Source organism: Pristiophorus japonicus, chromosome 1, assembly GCF_044704955.1.
Source record: "Pristiophorus japonicus isolate sPriJap1 chromosome 1, sPriJap1.hap1, whole genome shotgun sequence".
Classification (NCBI taxonomy): Eukaryota; Metazoa; Chordata; class Chondrichthyes; family Pristiophoridae; genus Pristiophorus; species Pristiophorus japonicus.
This window is the reverse complement of record NC_091977.1, coordinates 339,917,826-339,941,900: the sequence shown is the minus strand read 5'-3', so window position 1 is coordinate 339,941,900 and position 24,075 is coordinate 339,917,826. Positions and strand designations below refer to the sequence as shown.

General features: G+C 47.1%; 1 protein-coding gene across 7 annotated transcripts in view; it reads right to left on the bottom strand.

Annotated features, from left to right (window-relative positions):
* LOC139273173 (TPR and ankyrin repeat-containing protein 1-like) overlaps positions 1–24,075 on the bottom strand; it is a 129,513-nt gene that overhangs the window by 104,976 nt on the left and 462 nt on the right. Inside the window, exon 1 of one of the 7 annotated variants that reach the window (XM_070889776.1) lies at positions 16,515–16,617. The exons of the other annotated variants lie outside the window; for them this stretch is intronic. The gene's annotated coding sequence lies outside the window, so the exon portion shown is untranslated. Of the gene's footprint in view, positions 1–16,514; positions 16,618–24,075 lie in introns of those variants that run through there. 7 annotated transcript variants of the gene reach the window in all.

The window sequence follows — 24,075 nt, the reverse complement described above, 5'->3', positions numbered from 1 at the left end:
CAATGAGGAGTGTAGAAGAGCATGCCAGGAGCAGCACCAGGCATACCTAAAAATTAGGTACCAACCTGGGGAAACTGCAACACAGGACTACATGCATGCTAAAAAACAGAAACAGCATGCCATAGACAGGGATAAGCGATCCCACAATCAACGGAGCAGATCAAAGCTCTGCAGTCCTGCCACATTCAATGAGTAGTAGTGGTGGACCATTAAACAACTAACAGAAGGAGGAGGCTCCATGAACATCCCAATCCTCAACTATGGCGGAGCCCAGCGCGTGAGTGCAAAAGCGGAGTTTGGGCAGTCGATCGGAAAAAAAAGCGATCGGCCGCTGCGGTCGGCTCCTTTTCTCTCCCTGGGCCATATTCAGCTCGGGGAAGATTTGAGTGGTGTTCACTTCCGCCGGAAACGGTGCAGTGAAGTCGCTGTCAAGATAAGTTTCCAGCAGAGAGGGAAGCAGCGTGCAGGTCGCTGAAAAGCCACCGGGACAGCAAAATTCACCGAGGAAAAGGTAGAACTTTTCCCGGCAGTGCCCCTGCGAAGTTTTCAATGCGGTGTTTGAACGCAACACAGCTGGGGCCCTTTGGTAGGTAAATAGTTTTATTACTTATTAGTGTTTTTATTTCATTTTCCAGCTTCCACAGTATTTATCTTTTCATATAGTTTTATTCATTGTTTTGGTTCCATTAAACCTGCTGTGTGCTGCTCAGAGGTTTGCATATACCCCTGTATTTTTGTACAACTTTCAGGTCTGACTCTTTAGTGGAGTCCTGTGGGCTGCAGAGACCTGCTTGGCAGGGTTCACCCTGAGGATGGGAGGAGTGTTGGGAGGGCGACACCTGGTACACCTGGTCAGAAGCAGGGCAGCACGCAGGAGGTGGTGTTGCCGTCAGCACCGTGCACACAGGCAGCGGGCAAGGGAGGCAGCAGCCATGATTCGTTCATTCTGCACCAGACCAGTGTGCCCGCCGGCTTCACCGGCCCGAATCAGGATTGCGGTTGGTTGCTTGGGGACAAGGGATATCCCCTGTCTACTTGGCTGCTCACTCCTCTGCGGACAGCGCCAGAGCATGCATACATTGTGCCACTAGGTGCATCATCGAGCAGTGCATAGGATTCCTTAAGCAGAGATTCCGGTGCCTGGACCGCTCTGGTGGCACCTAGCAATACTCTCAACGGGTCTCCATAATCGTCATGGTCTGTTGCATGCTGCACAACCTGGCCATCATGAGGGGACAGCCGCTGGAGGTCGAACCAGCAGTATCACCTGTGGAGGAGGAGGAGGAGGAGGGAGGAGGAGGATCCCAGTCACCCCAGAGTTTGGAGGCATCGAGTCATCGCCACCTGGAAGGGCCGGGTGCAGACTGGCCAGCACCCTCCTGGGAGGGTGCGTCCTCACATATTAGGAGGTGCCTGACACCTCCCCTGCTATCTCCCTCCAAGCATTCTGTACTGGAGGTCTGTCAGGTCTTCCCACATCAGGAAACAGGATTCTTCTTCTGTCCTCCACACTGTCCATCAATGTCTCCAGCTCCATATCAGTGAACCTGTTGGCTCTCCTTGCACCTCTTACACCAGCCATCCTTCTAAATTCCTTCCCTCCTCAGGACCTTGCTACAAACCCTGGCCTTTAAAAAGGCAGGGAGCTGCTGGCTCGTTAGAAACCTTTACCTGCATGCTGAATTTCTCAGCGGTGATAACGCTCAAACTAAGACAGCTGAAAACTCCACTTTGGAAGGGTTCATTAGCGCTGGAACCAATTTGTTCACTTTTGGAGCTGAATATGGGGTGGCCCAGCCACTCAAAAATGTCGGCGCTAATGGCCACAAAGGGGGGGGGGGGGGGAGGAGAAGAGCACCAGCTTTCCAGCAGTACTGAATTTCGGATATAAGGTTTGCAACCATCTTCAGCCAGAAGTGGCGAGCGGATGATCCATATCGGCATCCTCCTGAGGTCCCCCATCATCATAGAAGTCAGTCGTCAACCAATTCGATTCACTCCACATGATATAAAGAAACGGCTGAATGCACTGGATACAGCCAAGGCTATGGACCCCGACAACAATCAGCTGTCGTGCTGAAGACTTGTGCTTCAGAACTAGCCGCACCTCTAGCAAAGCTGTTTCAGTACAGCTACAACACTGGCATCTATCTGACAGTGTGGAAAACTGCCCAGGTATGTCCTGCCTATAAAAAGCAGAACATATTCAATCTGGCCAATTACCGCCCCATCAGTCCACTCTCAATCAGCAGCAAAGTGATGGACGGTGTCATTAACAGTGCTATCAAGCAGCACTTACTCACCAATAACCTGCTCACTGATGCTTACAGTTTGGTTCCACACGGCTCCAGGCCTCATTACAGCCTTGGTACAAACATGGACAAATGAGCTGAATTCTAGGTGAGGAGAGAGTGACTGCCCTCGACATCAAGGCAGCCTTTGTCCGAGTGTGGCATCCAGGAGCCCAAGTAAAACTGAAGTCAATGGGAATCAGGGAGAAAACTCTCCATTGACTGCAGTCATACCCAGCACAAAAGAAGATGATTGTAGTGGTTGGAGGTCAATCATTTCAGCCCCAGGATATCACTGCAGGAGTCCCTCGGGGCAGTGTCCTAGGCCCAACCATCTTCAGCTGTTTCATCAATGACCTTCCCTCCATGATAAGGTCAGACATGGAGATGTTCGCTGATGATTGCACAGTGTTCAGTACCATTCACAACTCCTCAGATAATGAAGCAGTCCATACCCACATGCAGCATGACGTGGACAACATTCAGGCTTGGGTTAATAAGTGGCAAGTAACATTCGTAACACACAAGTGCCAGGCAATGACTATCTCCACCAAGCGAGATTCTAACCACTGCCCCGCGTCATTGAACAGCATTACCATTGCCCAAACCCCTACCGTCAACAAGAGCAGGTCAGAGGCTGGATATTCTGCGGCGAGTGTCTCACCTCCTGACTCCCATCTACAAGGCACAAGTCAGGAGTGTGATGGAATACTATCCACTTGCCTGGACGAGTGCAGCTCCACCAACACTCAAGAAGCTCGACTCCATCCAGGACAAAGCAACCCGCTTGATTGGCACCCCATCCACCACCTTAAACATTCACTCCCTCCACCACCAGTGCAGTGTGGCTGCAGTGTGTGCCATCTACAAGATGCATTGCAACAACTCACCAAGGCTTCTTCGGCTGCACCTCCAAAACCAATGACTACTTCCAACTAGAAGAACAAGGGCAGCAGGCACATGGGAACATCCCCACCTCCACGTTCCCCTCCAAGGTCACACACTATCGTGACTTGGAAGTATTTCGCCATTCCTTCATCGTGGCTGGGTCAAAATCTTGGAACTCCCTCCCCAACAACAGTGTGGGAGTACTTCACCACACTGACTGCAGCGGTTCAAGAAGACAGCTCACCACCATCTTCTCAAGGGCAATCAGGGATGGGCAATAAATGCTGGCCTTGCCTGCGACGCTCACATCCCATGAATGAATAAAAAGAAAGTTGGAAAGCTTAGAGTTACTGAGGTGAGGAGAGTGCCATGAACATAAGATGAATTTATTGGAGAAAAAGAGAAAGAGAGAGACAGAGACAGAGAGAGGGAGCGGGAGCGGGAGAGAATTGCCTAATATCTAGATAGTAAAACTCAAGGATCAAATAGAGAACCCTTGTCACAGATGGGAAGGAGGGAAGAAGGCAAGAAAAAGGTAGGACAGACAGGTTTAATGTTTCACCCAAAAGACAGCACCGCCAGACAGTGTTGCACTCCCTCAGTACTGCTACCACTGAGCCACAGTTGACCCCTGTATTCCCAGTTACAGAGAAATACCATGCAATCCTGGTTATTTTGTATAGGTGGATTGAATATACACTCGAACAGACAGAAGTTCAGCTATAAAACGAACATGCCATTTATTGAATCAAGTAAATTGCCTAGAAGTTACAACACAGAAACAGGCCATTCAGCCCAACTGGTCTGTGCTGGTGTTAATCCGCCATTTGAGCCACACCGCCCCCACTCCATCTACATGTCCTTCTATTCCTTTCTCTCTCATGTACTTATCTAACTTCTCCTTAAATGCATCTATGCTATTCGCCTCAACATAGTAAATTCCACATCCTAAACATTCTGTAGGTACAGATTGTTATATATGTAAACCTGTAAATACCTTGTTTAACCAGAGGGCTCATCCCCTGGAGTCCCAAGGGATCCCACAATCCCTTGGGAGCACCTGTATATAAGGAGGCCTCACAGGCTGGAGAGGCGCTCTGGAGACCTGTAATAAAGGACTGTAAGGGGTGGTCCCGGGGATCAGGTTCACCTCTGACCTACTCGAGTGGTTCGAATCGCTCCCACTCCCTTGGGTTCTAGACTCTGGATTTATTTGGGGGATGTGATAAAGTGCAAAGGACAACTGGTTTGGTGCAAAAGAACTTTGATTTTATTAGACAAGAAAATACAATGTCAAACTTATAATTTTGATTTGTTGCTGGCAGGGACCATGGTCTCGCGATTCAAACCCATTCTATCGGAGTGTTACTGACCAGTGATTCAAGGTCGTAACCCTCCTTTGGCTTCATGGTGCACACCGTCCCTTTTCCCTGATTTCCCGGGATAACCATGACCTCACTCTCCGGTCTCGTACAGACTGACCCCCAAAGACAGTGGTTTCTTAAATCCACTAGGATCCCGTGGCTGAGGATGAAGTCAGCCCCCAGGATCCCTCTCCCTTCCTGCTCCCATTTCATCAGGACACAAGTCCACTTAGTGTGGAGTGTACCTAAATGAATGGAGGGCGGAACGGAGAATGAGCCAGTCTGTTCAGTGTCTGTGAAACCCACCAAGTTGTAGGGGACCCCGTTAGACAGGTGAGACGGCGGGGTTGGCTGCATAGACAAGGGTGCTTGAGGCACCGGTGTCTAGCAGGCAAGTCCCTTTCACCTTTTCCATTTCCATCTGAACGGTCGGTCTCCCCAACACATCATACTCGAGGGAACACAGGTGGACAAGCTGTGCCTGTCCAAGTCATGGTTTTGGTTGGGAGGGGGCAGATTTTGGTACTGGTGGTGGTGGCTACCTTCCCAGGGCCATCTGACATGGTCTGGAGTGCGGTTAGGAAGGTATCGAATGAATGGGGAGGGACTGGCTTATCTGTCTCGGCCCTTTTGGCCGGGGCTGGAGAACTCTTTCCTGCGCTACTCTTCCAAGGATTTCTACAATCCTTTCTCCACTGCCCACTTTTTCTGCACCCGAAGCAGGTACGTTTTGTATCGGAGGGGTTGCCCCCCTCGTGGCGCCATTCCCTCTTATCTTGCCTAGGTCGGATTTCGTGAACCCTTCTCTTTTGTGGGAACTCTTCCATCCCTCTGCTGTTCCAGTAAGCTAGGGTCAGCTGCCTAACCACTCCCTGTTCGGTGGCCTGGGGATCTCTTGGGTCGAACTAGGCCTCAGCCTTGGTTCTTATTCGGGGTAAACTGTTAAGCTACTAGGCTTCGGAGCCAGTGTGCTAAATCGTCCAGGCTTAAGTTTTCTCGGTCGATGTCCCCACTACAGGCGCTTTGGTACACAGGCCAGTCGGTCTGCAAAGGCCTGTGGAGTTTCCCCTGCGAGCTGCACCGTTTTCTCTACTGTAGAGAAGGGACTCCCATCATTGCAGCTCATGGCTTCTAAAATGTCTTTCTGGATGGCAGCAAGTGTTCTCCGTCCCCTTTTGCGCTCAGTAGAGAGGGACTGGTACAGCTTGCTGTCCAGGGATAGGAGGAGCATCTTTGCCATTATCTGCATCGTCGTACCCATTAATATCCCCTGCCTGTTCCACCTCTATAAAGTGAACCGACGGGTCTCCCTTTGGAGTTAGCTTTCCCAGGTGGCTTATCATAACCCTAAGCTGTTAGGGAGTGTGGGGGACCACAAACTGACTTTTTCAGGGGCCCTGGACCCCCGGCACTGGTGGGCGGGCCAAACTTCTGTTACCGGACCGGGCACATTGGCCCTGGTTCTGGCTCTCCCTGTTCTGGCTTGCCTAACCCTCCTCCCTGCTGCCAGACCGAGCTGAAACTCGGCGCCACAGGTGGTGGTGGTTCGCTATCCCTGTCTGCCTCACAGCTTGTTCGCCCCTCCTGCTGCTGCACCGGTGTAATCACCGGTGCCACAGGTGGTGGCTGAGCAGTTTCTTCCTTCTCTTCCATGCTTACCTGGGGCATACCCAGGCTTATTAGGCATACCATGCCTTTTGCCTTGGACAGAGCAAGGTTTAAACTTAGTGCTAGCTACTTTATACGCTGCCTGCACATCTTTTAATCTTTCCTGGAGCTCTTTTACTTGTAGGGTGAGGCGAGTGCTTTCCTCCCGCAGTGACTTTTCATTATTTTTGGCCTCGGTAACCTGACATTGAAAATAGTCCTGACTGTTTTTAAACTTTTCCATTATCTGGGTCCTTTCCTATTTTAGCTTACGGAGTTCTCCCCATAATCTTTCTTCTGTCATATCCCTTTCCTGGTAGTTCTCTGCGCATTCCCATAACTCTGCCAGTAGCGTCTCATAGGTCCAACTCCTAGACAAAACCAGTCGCTGTAGACAGATCAACGAAACTGCCTTCTCTACTGCTTCTTTGTGATCCTTGCTTGCTGTCCACTAGGCTGCAACGTCCACATAGGAGGAAATCCTCTCTTCCATCTTGGTTCTTTGCCCCAAACCAGCACTCTCTGCATCACACCCCTTGTACCAGAGTCCTGCCACGGTCGCCATTTTGTAAGGGGTGGTCCCGGGGTCAGGTTCACCTCTGACCTACTCGAGCGGTTCGAATCGCTCCCACTCCCTTAGGTTCTAGACTCTGGATTTATTTGGGGGGTGTGATAAAGTGCAAAGGACAACTGATTTGGTGCAAAAGAACTCTGATTTTATTATGGACAAGAAAATACAATGTCAAACTTATAATCACTCTAATAAAGAATACATTACACATTCAAAGGGGGTTACAGTAAAATTACATCTCCCACTTCCCAATACCTAATTCTAGCTAGGTTAGACTCCAGGGCAGGCAGGGACTATGCTTACCAATCCTTTCTGGTCAGTTAGCGGTAGTTCGCGATTTCTGGGTTCGTTGAATTCTGTAGGTTCTGCTTGTCGGAGAAGTCTTCCTACTGCGCAATCTTCAGTTGGGTTGAGTCCGCTGATGCGGTAAGGTGCATTTTAGATCTATGGGGTAAGTATCTGGTTTTCTTCATTAGAAATTGGTTCAAAATCTCTTTAGGTAATGTTTTCACCTGTTGGTAGTCAGGCCTTAGATTGTAGTGTGGAAATTTTCGATTCTTCGGTTTCTTCCTGTTGGGAGTTTTGTTTGAGTTTGGTCGATCGCGGTGGTTTTTCGTTGGTACCACGTTGGCTGTGGTCGGCTGCTGCCGCGATGGTGATGTTCTTCCTTCCTTCAGGACTTCGAGGCTGGAGAAGTTAGTTTACAACTGTCACGTTGGTTTCTCTCCTTTCTTGATGACATCAGTGTGGTCTCGGTTGTATGGCAAAGTGTGTCATACCCTCTGTTGAAACAGGGGGCCAGTTATATGGTTTGAGCTGTTCTAATCTTCGCGCCAAATCAGTCCAGGATTCTTTGTTTAAATTTGGCGGGTTTGACTTCTCTTTGTAATATTTTGGCGGGCTCGTTAAAAGTTAATATGTCTTGGGTGGGTTGCATTTTTAAATCTATTTCCTAATGGAAATATTAGCTTGGTAATCGCAATGTCCTTTTGTGCTTAGTTTTTGGCATACAGACTGTAGTGGGCCCTTTGTTCTTATTCATGTTGAAGATGGCTTGTCTCAGTTTGGTTTGAATGCTGGCCAGCTCTGAGTTATTGTTGTATGTAAATGTCTCTTGTGGAGAAGGGTTTGCGAATGTCCATTCCTCCAGACAATTTAACTTAGTCTCAACACCCAGACAGTTCCAATAATCAAGTGTGCTTCTTTAGTTCCTTAGGCCCGCTCACAGGCTTGAATTTGTCTTGTAAAAGTTCAAAATTCGATTAAAGTTCGTAGTTTGTCCCATAAGCACTTTAGGATTTCAAACTTTCCGGTAGATAGTCCCAAATTAAATTTCCTTTCAAATGAGTCCAAACACTGGGGGGGTGGTTCGCCGTGAATTTTGCTCCCTTCAGGACTACGGTCACACATTACTTTAAGCTTACAGTATCTGGTCAGATTCTTTATTCAAGACACAACACAGATGTTTCTCCTGAATTTTTTATTAGATTTATTAGTGACTTATTTATATTTATTTTTGGACTTCGCCACAAATGAAAACATCTTCTCTACACATACCCCATCAAACCCCTTCATAATTTTAAAGATCTCTATACGTCAATGATTTGGACTTGAATGTAGGGGGGTATGATTAAGAAGTTTGCAGATGATACAAAAATTGTCCGTGTGGTTGATAATGAAGAAGAAAGCTAGAGACTGCAGGAAGGTATCAATGAACTGGTCAGAACATTGGCAAATGAAATTCAAGCCAGAGAAGTGAGAGGTAAGGCATTTGGGGAGGGCTAACAAATCAAGGGAATACACAATAAATGGTAGGACACTGAGGAGTGGAGAGGAGCAGAGGGACCTTGGAGTGCATATCCACAGATCCCTGAAGGTAGCAGGACAGGTAGATAAGGTAGTTAAAGAAGGCATACGGGATACTTGCCTTTATTAGCCGAGGCATAGAATATAAGAGCAGGGAGGTTATGCTTGAACTGTATAAAACACTAGTTAGGCCACAGCTGGAGTACTGCGTGCAGTTCTGGTCACATTACAGGAAAGATGTGATTGCACTAGAGAGGGTACAGAGGAGATTTATGAGGATGTTGACTGGACTGGAGAATTTTAGCTATGAGCAAACATAGTACTGCCAAGGTCCCCGAGCATTGCCTTCCCACATCTGCCCACAAAGTGTAAAAGTGCAAGACCGGCTGCGAGGAAAAAAAGTTTTTAGTGGATCTTTTGTGCTGCAAGTCTCAGCAAGTCCTGTTTTGTAGCTGCTTGCACAAATCCCATGCGCAGCACTATTACGGCTCTCTCGATATAAAAGCGCCTGGCATGGAGAAGCAGTGGTACTCTCAGGTGATCCAAGTGAATCCACTACCTTATGAATGGGATATCTAATGCATTTATGAACAGATTGAATTATATGTAACTTCTGGCAGTGAATGTATGGAAGGAAATATTATCTGTGGTTTGAAACAATACAATTAATCCACATAAACTTTATAAGACAGCTATACTACACGTTTTGCATCCATACAAAACATATACACATCTCGCATGTGAAGTTCCCAAAACTGAACTGAGGCAACCAGTATAGAAGGAAGTCCCTTTGTGTTCACACTGGCTTCAGCCAGTACACTGCAAGACTCAAAACATTTTAAATGTCATTTTGAATGCTTTTAATAACAGGCAGCCAACTGTCAAGCTAACTAACAGGAGGGACCAGGGTGAAATGACAGTAGACCAAAACATTAATAGTTTGAAAAAGTAAAAAAAGAGAACATAGCTAGGAGTGTGTCATATGTCATGCAGTGGGTTGGTATTGACATGCTACTGCTTTTAATACATTTATTCATTCAAGGAATGTGGGCGTCGCTGGCAAGGCCAGCATTTATTACCCATCCCTTGTTGCCCTCGAGAAGATGGTGATGACCCACCTTCTTGAAACACAGCAGTCGATGTGGTGAAGGTACCCACAGTGCTATTAGGTAGCATGACTTGGAGGGCAAGCTGGAGGTGGCAGTGTTCCCATGTGCTTGCTGCCCTTGTCCTTCTAACTGGTAGAAGTCGTGGGCTTGGGAGGTTCTGTCGAAGAAGTGTTGGTGAGCTACTGCAGTGTATCTTGTCGATGGTGTGCACTGCAGACAGTGTGCCAGTGGTAGAGGGAGTAAATATTTAAGGTGGTGGATGGGGTGCCAATCAAGCGGACTGCTTTGTCCTTTGTCGAGCTTCGAGTGTTGTTGGAGCTGCACTCATCCAGGCAAGTGGAGAGAATTCCATTACACTCCTGACTTGTGCCTTGTAGATGGTGGAAAGATTTTGGGGAATCAGGAGGTGAGGCACACGCCGCAGAATACCCAGCCCTTGACCCGTTCTTGTAGTCACAGTATTTATGTGGCTGATCCAGTTAAGTTTCTAGTCAATGGTGACCCCCAGGATGTTGATGGTGAGGGCTTACAGAATGGGAATGCCATTGCATATCAATAAGAGATTCTTATTGGAGATGATCATTGCTTGGCACTTGTCTGGCGTGAATGTTATTTGCTACTTATAAGCCCAAGCTTGGACATTGTCCAGGTCTTGCTGCATGTGGGCACAGGCATGGGCTGCTCCAGTTTTTAGGACCAGGAGGTCATTTAGCCCCTCAAGCCTGCTCCGCCATTCAATGAGATCATGGCTGATCTATGGATACAACTCTGTATACCCGCCTTTGCCCCATAACCCTCAATACCTATGGTTAACAAAAATCTATCAATCTCAGATTTTAAATTAATTGATCTAACATCAATTGCCATTTGCGGAAGTGAGTTCTAAACTTCTACCGCCCTTTGTGTGTAGAAGTGTTTCCTAACTTTACTCCTGAAAGGCCTGGCTCTAATTTTTCAACTTTCCCCCATAGTCCTAGACTCCCCAATCAGCGGAAATAATTTCTCTCTATCTAGCCTACCAGTACCCCTTAATATCTTGAAAACTTCGATTAAATCACCCCGTACCTTCTAAATTCCAGGGAATACATCCCCCTATTGTGTAAGCCTTGGAGTCCAGGTATTATTCTAATAAATCTATGCTGTACTCCCTCCAAGGCCAGTATACCTTTCCTAAGGTGTGGTGCCCAGAACTGCTCACGGTGCTCTAACCAGGGTGCTGTATACAACTTCTATCCCCTTGATTTCCAGTCCTCTAGATATAAAGGGCAGCACTCTATTAGCCTTTTTGATTATTTTCTCGACCTTTCCATGACATTTTAATAATCTATTAAAATGAGCCCCGAAGTACCTTTTGGATCTCCACTATTTCTAGCTTTTCACCATTTAGATAGCACTCTATTCTATCCTTCCCAAGTCCAAAGTGGATGACCTCACATTTGCTTACTTTGAAATCCATTTGCCACAGTTTTGCCCATTCACATAATCTATTAATATCTCTTTTTGGCATTTTATGCTTCCATCTACACTGCTTACAATGCCGTCTATCTTGTCATCGGCACACTTGGGTATGTGGCTTTCTATCCCATCATCCAAGTCATTAATAAATACTGTGAATAGTTGAGGCCCCAACAGATGCCTGCGAGACACCACTGGTCACATGCTGCCAATTTGAGTACCTGCCCATTATCCCTACTCTCAGTCTCCTGTCGCTCAGCCAATTTCCTAACCAGGACAATAATTTGCCTTCGATGCCACGTGCTTCAACTTTAGCTAACAGTCTCTTATGAGGGACTTTATCAAATGCCTTCTTGAAATCCATATAGATATTTCGCAGTCCACTACTTTAGTCACCTCTTCAAAAAATTCAATCATGTTCATCAGGCATACAAATCCATACTGGCTGAAATGTTTAATGTGTTCAGTCACTTTATCCTTAATTATAGACTCTAGTAATTTCCTTTAGGATAACTGGTCTATAATTCCCTGGTTTCCCCCCCCTCCCCTTTCTTAAATCTTCTCTTCTTAGACAGTCCCTCAGAGTTGAGGATGACTTGCTTCCACACTAATATGAGTTCTCAATGACTGATGAGTCCAACGCGGGACCTACAGTCTCTGTCACAGGTGGGGCAGACGATGGTTGAAGGGACGGGTGGGTGGGGTGCTTGGGTTGTCATGTGCTCCTTCCGCTGTTTGCCCTTGGCTTCCACTTACTCCCAGCGAAGCGACTCGCAGTGTTCGGCTTCTCCTCCACTTTGAGCGATCTTGGGCCAGGGATTCCCGGGTGTCAGTGAGGATGTTGCACTTTTTCATGGGGGTTTTGAGGGTGTCCTTGAAGTGTTTCTTCTGCCCACCTGGGGCTCACTTGCCATGTCAGAGCTTCAAGTAGAGAGCTTGTTTTGGGAGTCTCGTAATCGGGAATGTGAACGATGTGGCCCGTCCATCGGAACTGATCGAGCGTAGTCAATGCTTCGATGCTGGGGATGTTGGCCTGAGCGAGAACACAGATGTTGGTGCGCCTATCCTGCCAATGGATTTGCAGGATCTTGCGGAGGCAGCATTGGTGGTACTTCTCCAGTGCTTTGAGGTGCCTGCTGTACATAGTTCATGTCTCTGAAGCATATAGGAGGGCGGATATCACTACTGCTCTGTAGGCATGAGCTTGGTGTTGGGTTTGAGATCCTGGTCTTCAAACACTCTCTTCCTCAGGTGACTGAAGGCTGCACTGGCACACTGAAGGCAGTGTTGGATTTCGTCATTAACGTCTACACTTGTTGACAGTAGGCTCCTGAGGTATGGGAAATGTTCCACGTTGTCCAAGACCTCGTTGTGGATTTTGATAATCGGGCACCAGTACTGTGTGGCGGGGGCAGGTTGGTAGAGGACCTTTGTCCTACGGATGTTTAGTGTAAGGCCCATGCGCCCGTACGCTTCGGTGAAGGTGCCGACGATGGTTTGGAGCTCGGCCTCAAGAGTGTACATGTGTGGGGCAAGAACAGGCTGAAACGATTCTGAAGGGATCGCTCCCTCCATGACACCCTGGTCCATTCCGCAGTCAACCACAGCACCCCCTCCCCTTCCACTGTACATTTCCATGCAAGCGCAGGAGATGCAACATCTGCCCTTTTACCTCCTCCCTTCCCACTATCCAGGGCCCCAAATACTCCTTCCAGGTGAAACAACAATTTACTTGTACTTTTTTCAATTTAGTATACTGTTTTCGCTGCTCATGATATGGCCTCATCTACATTGGGGAGACCAAGCGTAGATTGGGTGATTGCTTTGCGGAGCACCTCCGTTCAGTCTGCAAGTGTGACCCTGAGCTTCCAGTCACCTGTCACTTTAATTCTCCACTCCATTCCCACTATGACCTCTTCGTCCTCTGTCTCTTACACTGTTCCAACGAAGCTCAATGCAAGCTCGAGCAACAGCACCTCAATATTCGTTTATGCACTTGATAGCCTTCTGGACTCAACATCGAGTTCAACAATTTCAGAGCGTAACCACTGCCAATCTTTGGCTCCCTCCACACCGCCCCCCCCCCCCCCCCCAAAGCTGGTTTCTTTTTTTTCTCCTTGTCTCTAATGGCAGATGGTCATTATTCCACCATTCACCTTATCTTGACTAATGTTTTTTTAACTCCTGGCATTACCATCATCCCTTTTATCTCTCTAATCTTTTCTGTCTTCCACCCTATCACAGACCTTCCCTTTTGTTCTTTCTTCCCCTCCCCATTTCAGTGCTTGTTAAGAATCTGTTCTTTCCGAACACTCTTCAGTTCTGACGAAGGGTCATCGACCCAAAACGTTAACTCTGCTTCCTCTCCACTGATGCTGCCTGATTCGCTGAGATTTCCAGCATTTTCTGTTTTTATATTGGAAGATTATAATTAGGGCATCTGCAATGTTCTCAATTACTTCCTTTAAAACCCTGGGATGGAAACCATCTGGTCCTGGGGTTTTGTCACTCTTTAGTGCCATTATTTTCTTCATTACTGTTATTTAGCTTCCATTAATTTTGATTGAATCTCCGTCGCTGATTCAATTTAGCTTCCATGGGCACGCTATCCTCTTCCTCTACTGTAAATACTAATGCAAAGTAATTATTCAACATGTCTGCCATTTCCTTATTTTCACTTACAATTTCGAGCAGTTGCGAATGGCACTGAACACTGTACAATCATCAGAGAACATCCCCATTTCTGCCTTTATGATGGAAGGAAGGTTATTGATGGAGCAGCTGAGGATGTTTGGGCCTAGGACACTGCCTTGAGGAACTCCTGTAGTGATGTCCTGGGGCAGAGTTGATTGGCCTTCAATAACCACAACCATCTTCCTTTGTGTTAGGTATGACTCCAGCCAATGGAGAGATTTTCTCCTAATCTCCATGGACTTCAGTTTTACTCGGGCTTCTTGATGCCACACTAGGTCAAATACTGCCTTAATGTCAAGGATAGTCACTCTCGCCTCACCTCAGGTCCATGTTTGGACCAAGGCTATAATGAGGTTTGGATCAGAATGGTCCTGGCGGAACACAAACTGAGTATTGATGAGCAGGTTATTGGTGAGTAAGTGCCGCTTGAAGCCCCGCACCAGTATATTCTGTGCCCTTCCCTCAGTGCGTCTTCCAAGTGATGTTCAACATGGAGTACTAATTCATCAGTATTCGATCCCTACATCGATGGTCCATCCGGTTTTATTCTTATTGTACTTTTTTATAGCGGTTTGATACAACTGGGTGGCTTGCTAGGCCAGTTCAGAGGGCAGTTAAGAGTCAACCACATTACTATGGGTCTGGAATCACATATAGGCCAAACTGGGTAAGAAAGGCAGGTTTCCTTCCCTAAAGGATGAATGTGTGGGGTTTTCTAACAGTTCCATGGTTACCATTACTGATACTGGCTTTTTATTCCAGATTTATTTAATTAGATGAATTCAAATTCACAAACTGCTAAGGTGAGATTTGAATTTACATTTCCGGATTAACCAGTCCAATAACATAATCACTATGCTACCCATGATAAATCCAAATACGAGAAAGAGGGAGACGCGCGCGCACACACACACACACACACACAGGTGGAAACTATAAATAGAACACGTCAGGTTAGTTAGCTCCTGGAGTTAATAAAATAAGAGAATTGCACTTGCTTATAAAGTATAGTCTTGTATTAGATATTGTGGACTATTATTTTATTTTGAGGATCTAACATTGAATATATATATTAGTTTTTATTCATCTGTTGTTCAATAAATTATTTTTGCAGTTGAAGCCTATAATAGCAAAGTCTAACATTAATGTTGCTCAGGCACTTTCAAAGATTAAGAAAATCCTGTGGAGGCACTAGTTAGATCCAGTGGCTGAAGACTTCCAAGAAGACTTTCTGTTTGTTATTCTGGGCTCGCTATCAAAACTTACCTGAAGAACAGAGCTAAAAAGGAGCCAAGACTCCGTTAAGAGAGTATCATCATCATAGGCGGTCCCTCGAAGCGAGGATGACTTGCTTCCACGCCAAAAAAGGATGAGTTCACAGGTTTTTCAATGAAGGACCTGAACTACATCCTCAAGGGTGGAAGATGCCTGTACATGGATTTTTTTAATGTGTGATGGCCGTAATCTAAAATATGAAAGCTGAAATATGTACAGAAGGCCCAAAATGTAACACAAGCCACTGGCAGTTTAAAAACAGCGCTGTACTGGCTCTCAGGAATGGCAAATTACAGCTGGAACCACAGTATATGGTAGTAAATAACTGCACTCGGACTTTCTGCAGCATATAGTGCGATAAAGTACACTCACACAACACAGCTAACACAATGTAATGTAACAATTAAACGCTCATAATGTTGGCGGGATCACAAGTATCTGACACTGAACTGCAAAATTATATAAAACAATCAACTCCTGATAATTCAAAATCAGTTTTAGGCTAAAAAACAGTTCAAATTAAGCAAAAATAACAGACAAGTGGAATTTTGTGCTAAATAAATTCAGTTACTAAATTTAAAGTTAGAGTGCTCCATTCTGTGCAATAACAGATTACTTTATTGTTCCAAACAAAAAATGTGAAATTCAGATAGAAATATTAAGCCAAATAATGCACATAAAGTTGTTACGGTTCGAAGCTTTCTGCATCTAATATATAGAATTTTATCGCACCAAAGCAGACCATTCAGCCCAACAGGTCTATGCCGTTTAGGTGCCATACAAGCCTCCGCCGACCTTACTTCATCTAACCTTATCACCTTATCCTGCTATTCCTTTCTCCCTCATTGATTTATCGAGCTTCCCCTTAAATCAACTATGCTATTCGCCTCAACCACTCCCTGTGGTAGCAAGTTCTCACCACTCTCGGGGGCCAAGTTTCAGCCTGAGTTGCTCCTGCTTTTTTGGAGCAACTGGTTTAGAATGGAGTATCTTAGAAATTGCAATTCTTGGCATTTAGTTTGCTCCAGTTCTAGTCAGTTAGAACAGTTTCAGTTTGGAACAGATGTTTTTTTTCCAAAAGTGTCCGGCCACTTACGCCCATTTTGAAAGTTTAGGCAGTGAAAACTTACTCCAAACTAACTTAGAATGGAGTATGTGTAGATTTTTGTACGCTCAGAAAAACCTTGTCTACACTTAGAAAATCAGGCGTAGGTTACAAATCAGGCGTAGGGAATGGAGGGGGGGGGGGTTTAAAAGGAAGTTTACAAACATTAAACACTTCAGTTTTACAAATAAAGAGCCATCATCAATAATAAATGATAAATACATCAATAAATCAACCAATAAATCAATCAAAAAAAAATTAAAAATTTTAAAAATTTAAAAATCAATAAATAAAACATTTTCTACTTACCGACTGCAGCACCGGGAGTCCTCCAACAGCATGCTAGGACACCCCCCCGCCAGTGTGTCTCTATCTGTCTGTCTGTGTGTGTGCCTCTCACTCTCTGTCTGTCAGTGTCTGTGTTTCTGACAGCGAGGGGAGGGGTGGAGGAGAGGGAGAGTGAGAGGGAGAGGGAGGGGTGGAGGAGAGGGAGAGGGGGGGGTGGAGGAGAGGGAGAGGGGGGGGGTGGAGGAGAGGGAGAGGGGGGGTGGAGGAGAGGGAGAGGGGGGGGTGGAGGAGAGGGAGAGGGGGGGGTGGAGGAGAGGGAGAGGGGGGGGTGGAGGAGAGGGAGAGGGGGGGGTGGAGGAGAGGGAGAGGGGGGGTGGAGGAGAGGGAGAGGGGGGGGTGGAGGAGAGGGAGAAGGGGGGGTGGAGGAGAGGGAGAGGGGGGGGTGGAGGAGAGGGAGGGGGGGGGTGGAGGAGAGGGAGAGGGGGGGGTGGAGGAGAGGGAGAGGGGGGGTGGAGGAGAGGGAGAGGGGGGGGGGTGGAGGAGTGGGAGAGGGGGGGGGGGTGGAGGAGTGGGAGAGGGCGGGGGGTGGAGGTGAGAATGTGTGAAAATGTATAGCAATGGAGACAGTGAAATGAACAAAGGAATCATGGAAGGATAACCAAAAGAATGTCAGACTGCAAATGTTACAACATTGGCACAAATAGCAGACTTGCTCAAGGTCTTGGTTACTAGTCACGCCAGTAAAATTGTAGCAATAACAAGCAATGGGCGAAAAGCTCTTTGTGCAAAACAGTTGCTATTACACATAACCACTTGCCCGTATCTAATTGGGCAAGGAAGGCCAGGTGTCGGCTCATGAGTGGACAAAGGGAAGGAGGGATCACAAAAGGATAGGGTGAACTGAATGTCCCTCAATTGTATTACGTACCGAAAGTGTATAACCGTTGCGCCCCTACATTGTAACGGGGCTTGTCCGAGGGAAGTGAGCGCACTCTGAGGGAGAGCGTTCCTGTGTTCTGATAAGTCCTGGCCAGTAAAACAATTAATAAAGTCTGCTTTGTTATAAGTTGCTTCGGTGTTCGAGTCAGTGTATTCGCTGAACCAGATTGAGGGAAAAAGAATCCGTATTAACAGAGGAGAGGGAGAGGGGGGGGGTGGAGGAGTGGGGAGGGGGGGGGTGGAGGAGTGGGGAGGGGGGGGGTGGAGGAGTGGGGAGGGGGGGGGTGGAGGAGTGGGGAGGGGGGGGTGGAGGAGTGGGGAGGGGGGGTGGAGGAGAGGGGGAGGGGGGAGGAGGAGAGGGGAGGAGGAGAGGGGGAGGGGAGAGGAGGAGAGGAGGATGAGGCTGAACGGGCCGGGCCCAAGACTTCAGGCTGGGCCCACCCCCAGCACCGGATTTACTGGTAGAAGACGTCGGGGGGGGGGCGTCGGTATCACGGGTCGGGAGCGCGGAGGTCGGGGGGGAGCAGAGCGGACGTCGGGGGGGAGAGAGAGGAGGAGCGGAGGTTGGGTCGCCGGGGGGGGGGGAATAGAGAGAGAGCGGGGGTCAGGTCGTGTCTGGGTGTGGGGGGCAGGTCCGGTCCGGGGGGGGGGGGGGGGGTGGGGTCGGGTCCGGTTCAGGGGTCGGGTAGGGGGGGAGCGGGAGTCAAGTCGGGTCGGGTCCAGTCGGGAGGAAGCAGGAGCTGGTCGTGGGAGGCAGCCTTATCCACGCAGCCCCCGTGAGGCCATTCGGCAGGGCTTGGGGCTGCGTGCTTCGGGCCCCTCCCACACAGTTTTGGCCGCCTGGAGCTACTGCACGCAAAAAACGGGCGTCCAGGTCGGGACTGCGCCGTTCTAGGCGCAGCCCGAAACTTGGGCCCTCTGTGGGAAGGCAATTTGTATCACTTAAGACACCTTTGTATCACGGTCACAGTTTTCTTTTTAAACTGCAAATTTCTAATACATTAATGTCTACTGTCAATTTACCTGTTACACATTATCTGTTGGGATCTTCTCCAGTCCAGTTCACCCAGAATTAGAATTGTCCTTTTTGTTTAATACACACGAGGATACACAGCACAGTGTAGTAATACAAGTACAATACTTTTTGGATGGAAAGTGCAAGGGAAATACTTGCATGGCACTGTATTTTCATACTGTTAATAAATATTTTAGCAACGACTCTTGGCCCCTTATACTACCTGACATTGTTAACACTTCCCTTTCCATAGGTACCACACCTCCCCCCCACCCCCCACCTCACCCCCACCCCACTTCACAACAGAGGCCGTTGTTCTTTTGGTCATATAACTGACCATTGACCCAACCCATCCTCCCCCAATATCATTTCACAATTTAATTTCCTTCCCCTTTAAAGTCTTAGAGCAGTTCATCACATCATAGGATTGGGCAGAGGCAACATGGATTTATGAAAGGGAAATCACGTTTGACAAATCTGTTTCTTTGAGGTTGTAACTAGCAGAATAGATAAGAGGAGGGACCAGTGGATGTGGTGTATTTGGATTTTCAGAAGGCATTCGATAAGGTGCCACACAAGAGGTTATTGAACAAAATTAGGACTCATGGGATTGGGGTAATATACTAGCATGAATTAAGGATTGGTTAATGGACAGAAAACAGAGAGTAGGAATAAACAGGTCATTTTTGGGTTGGCAGGCTGTAACTGGAGGGGTGTCGCAAGGATCGGTGCTTGGGCCCCAGCTTTTCACAATCTATATCAATGATTTAGATGAGGGGACCAAATGTAATACCCAGTGTGACATCCGAAATCCAGAAACCTCGGGACCGAGGCCGTTCTGAAATCCAGAAATATCCGGAATGTCTTTGCCTGGGCCGAGGGAGGTAGGTAGGGTAGGGTAGGGGAGGGGAGGGGAGGGGGTCGGGTCGGTTGGGCTACTGGAGGTCTGGGGCGGGGGGCGGTGTCGATCGGGCCGATGTTGGGTGACTGAGTCTGGATTTCGAACATTTTCCGGTTTCCGGACAACCCTGCCACGGATCAGCCCGGTATCCGGATTCCGGAACTCCGGATTTTGGACATCGCACCTGTACTGTATATCGAAGTTTGCTGATGTTACAAAGCTAGGTGGGGATGCAAGTTGTGAGGAGGATGCAAAGACTTCAAGGGGATATAAACAGGCTAAGTGAGTGGGCAAGAACATGGCAAATGGAATATAATGCGAAGAAATGTGAAGTTATCCATTTGGTAGGAAAAATAGAAAAGCAGAGTACAGGCATTTTTTAAATGGTGAGAGATTGGGAAATGTTGGTGTTCAGAGGGACCTGGGTGTCCTTGTACTCGAATCACTGAAAGTTAACATACAAGTACAGCAAGCAATTAAGAAAGCAAATGGTATGTTGGCCTTTATTACAAGAGGACTTGAGTATAAGTGTAAAGACATCTTACTGCAATTATATAGGGCCTTGGTGAAACGCACTTGGAGTATTGTGTAGTTTTAGTCTCCTTACCTGAGGAAGGATATACTTGCCATTGAGGGAGCGAAATGAAGGTTCACCAGACTGATTCCTGGGATTGGGGGGGGGGGGGATTGTCCTCTGAGGAGAGATTGAGTAGACCAGGCTTATATTCTCTAAAGTTTAGAAGAATGAGAGGTGATCTCATTGAAACATACAAAATTCTTACAGGGCTACTCAGGGTAGATGCAGGGCGGATGTTACCTCTGGCTGAGGAGTCTAGAAAGGTCAGAGTCTCAGAACAAGGGGTCAGCCATTTAGGACTGAGATGAGGAGAAACTTCTTCACTCGGAGGATGGTGAATCTGTGGAATTCTCTACCCCAGAGCTGTGAAGACAGGGTCATTGAATATATTTAAGGTGGAGATAGACAGATTTTTGAGCGATAAGGGAGTCAAGAATTATAGGGAACGGGCAGGAAAGTGGAGTTGAGGCCAAGAGCAGATCAGCCATCATCTTATTGAATGGTGGAGCAGGCTCGAGGGGCCAAATAGCCTCCTCCTGCTCCTAATTCTTATGTTCTTATCCCAGCTCTGTGCTCATTTCTGCAGGAACTCCCGGTTCAAATCCTTCTCGTCCAGAAATGACATCCTCCTCTGCAGGGCTTGACAGCAGACCACTCCCACTGCTTCTTTTCTGTTGCTCATCGCTGTGGGACGGCCCTCATGCGGTTTCACTACCAGTCTTCTGGATGTAGCCTGGACATTTCGAAAAATGGATTTTCCTTCCTCTCCCTCACCGTCACCTCAGGAGTCCTCCAAGAATTTATATTTGGCTCACTCCCTTATCCTCATCTATATACTGGCCCTCAGTGACACCATTCACCAGCATGGGGTCAGCTTCCACATATATGGTAATATCACCCACTTTTCGTAAGTGGACAACCACATCCATACTGAGACTGCCTAATGTCAGGTTCTGGACAAGTTACAGCTTCCTTCAACTTATCAGGAAGACTGAAACCACACTTTTCTATGTTTACTACGAATTCCACTCCCTTTACATTAATTCTGTCCCCCTCCCCGGCCTCTCACTCATGTTCAACAAAACTATGGCCAATCTTGCCGTCCTGTTTGATCTTTAACTGAGCTTCAAACGCCCATATCCTTTTTATTACTTTTGCACCACTGCCTACCTCCACCTTTACCTTAGCCCTTCCACTGCTCAAGTCTTTATCCATGCTTCGGACATCTCCCAATTCAATTACTGTACTCCAATCCTTTCGGGTTTTCCTTTGTCCACCCTCCATAAACTCCACAAAAGCAAAATACTGCAGCTCCATTTCCACTAGTTCTGACAAAGGGTCATCGATCTGAAACATTAACTCTGTTTCTCTCTCCACAGATGCTGCCTGACCTGCTAAGTATTTCCAGCATTTTCCCTTTTTACTCCATGAACTCTATCTTGTCCAATACGCAGCATATATCCTGTCCCATCAACCCCATCCTTTCTGACCTACGTTGGCACTCTGTTCCCTACTGGCAACGTATCAAATTTAAAACCCTTGTTTTCAAGTCCATAGCCTTGCTTAACACTACCTCTTGCAACCTCTTCCAGCCCCTTTCTCCCTCTTGTACGATTTGGTTTTCAAGCTCTGGCACATGTGCCTCTCATGCTCGGCTCATCCCACCATTGGTGGCAGAGCCTTCAGTCGTCTAGGTCCTGCTCTCTGGAACTCCTTACTTAAAGAAACATTTGCATTTATATACCATCTTTACAACATCAGGGCGTCCCTAAGCACTTTAGAGCCAATGAAGCATTTTGGAAATATCGTCATTGTCGTAATGTAGGAAACACGACAGCCAATTTGCACACAAGGTCCCACAAACAACATGAGATAACCTATAATCTGTTTTAGCGATGTTGGTTGATGGACAAATATTGGCCAGGACACGGGAGAACATCGCAGTTCTTCTTTGAATAGTGCCATGTGATCTTTTACATCCACCTGAGTGGGCAGACTGGACTTCGGTTTAACATCTCATGCCAAAGACAGCACCTCTGACAGTGTAGCACTCCCTCAGTGCTGAAATAGCAGCGCATTTGGAAAGCAGTGACAGGATCGGTCCAAGTCAACATGGATTTATGAAAGGGAAATCACGCTTGACAAATCTTCCAGAATTTTTTGAGGATGTAACTAGTAGAGTGGACAAGGGAGAACCAGTGGATGTGGTGTATTTGGACTTTCAAAAGGCTTTTGACACGGTCCCACACAAGAGATTGGTGTGCAAAATTAAAGCACATGGTATTGGGGGTAATGTATTGACATGGATAGAGAACTGGTTGGCAGACAGGAAGCAGAGAGTCGGGATAAACGGGTCCTTTTCAGAATGGCAGGCAGTGACTAGTGGGGTGCCGCAGGGCTCAGTGCTGGGACCCCAGCTATTTACAATATACATTAATTATTTAGATGAAGGAATTGAGTGTAATATCTCCAAGTTTGCAGATGACACTAAGCTGGGTGGCAGTGTGAGCTGTGAGGAGGACGCTAAGAGGCTGCAGGATAACTTGGATAGGCTAGGTGAGTGGGCAAATGCATGGCAGATGCAGTATTGTGTGAATAAATGAGAGGGGCAAAAACACGAAGGCAGAATATTATCTGAATGGTGGCAGATTAGGAAAAGGGGAGGTGCAACGGGACCTAGGTGTCATGGTACATCAGTCATTGAAAGGTGGCATGCAGGTACAGCAGGCGGTGAAGGCGGCAAATGGTATGTTGGCCATCATAGCTAGGGGATTTGAGTATAAGAACAGGGAGGTCTTACTGCAGTTGTACAGGGCCTTGGTGAGGCCTTACCTGGAATAGTGTGTTCAGTTTTGGTCTCCTAATCGGAGGAAGGACGTTCTTGCTTTTGAGGGAGTGCAACGAAGGTTCACCAGACTGATTCCCGGGATGGCAGGACTGGCATATGAGGAGAGACTGGATCGACTGGGCCTGTATTCACTGGAGTTTAGAAGGATGAGAGGGAATCTCATAGAAACATATAAGATTCTGACAGGACTGGACAGGTTGGATGCAGGAAGAATGTTCCCGATGTTGGGGAAGTCCAGAACCAGGGGACACAGTTTAAGGATAAGGGGTAAGCCATTTAGGACTGAGATGAGGAGAAACTTCTTCACTCAGAGTTGTTAACCTGTGGAATTCCCTACCGCAGAGAGTTGTTGATGCCAGTTCATTGGATATATTCAAGAGGGAGTTAGATATGACCCTTACGGCTAAAGAGATCAAGGGGTATGGAGAGAAAGCAGAAAAGGGGTACTGAGGTGAATGATCAGCTATGATCTTATTGAATGCTGTTGCAGGTCCGAAGGGCCGAATGGCCTACTCTTGCACCTATTTTTTTATGTTTCCATGAGACCCCTCCACCTCTAACTCTACTTTAAAAATCTCAAAACTAATCTGATATTCCATGCCTTCAAACCATCCCTCCTAAAATTGGTTTGGTATTTCTTTTGTACGATATATGCATCTAAGCAATTGCTTCGAACAACATTTGCATGCCTGCTTTGACCTTGCATTCCTGCTACATATTTCAAGTAACTTAAGTAGAACGGAAGTGTAGGGGAGAGTATTTGTTCAAAGAACTCCCTCTTCTTATGGAATAAAATGATACTCTTTCTGGATATCGTACCTGGCTCCAGATTTCCATTGCACACGACAGGGTGTGCAGCTTCAGACCAGGCCAACTTCTGCAGGGACCTGGCTCTTAGAAAACACTATTGGCTGGATAAATGGCACTAAACAGTACTGGGAGTGTGAAACTCGTGTCAGTGGCCAGTCCAGCAAAAACAGACCCAAATCAAGGATTGGTGTTACAAATTGAAACTTAAGTTGTAGAAATCGCGAACAGCATAAAAAGACAGTGCCCCGAATATTGCTAGTACACCTTCCTTCTCATTTAACAATACACAATGGCCCCATATGCCAGTTTACCAGAAAATATACGTGTGTCAGAACACTGCGGTATAGCCTCCCGTGTGCACAGAACTAAAAAGGAAAATTCCGATTCTGGTGACCTGGACTGGATTATCTTCCACAGATAATGTGTGTCAGATAAACTGATAAAGGTACCATTTCTGCAGATGGTGGTGTCACTAACTTATTTACACTTCAT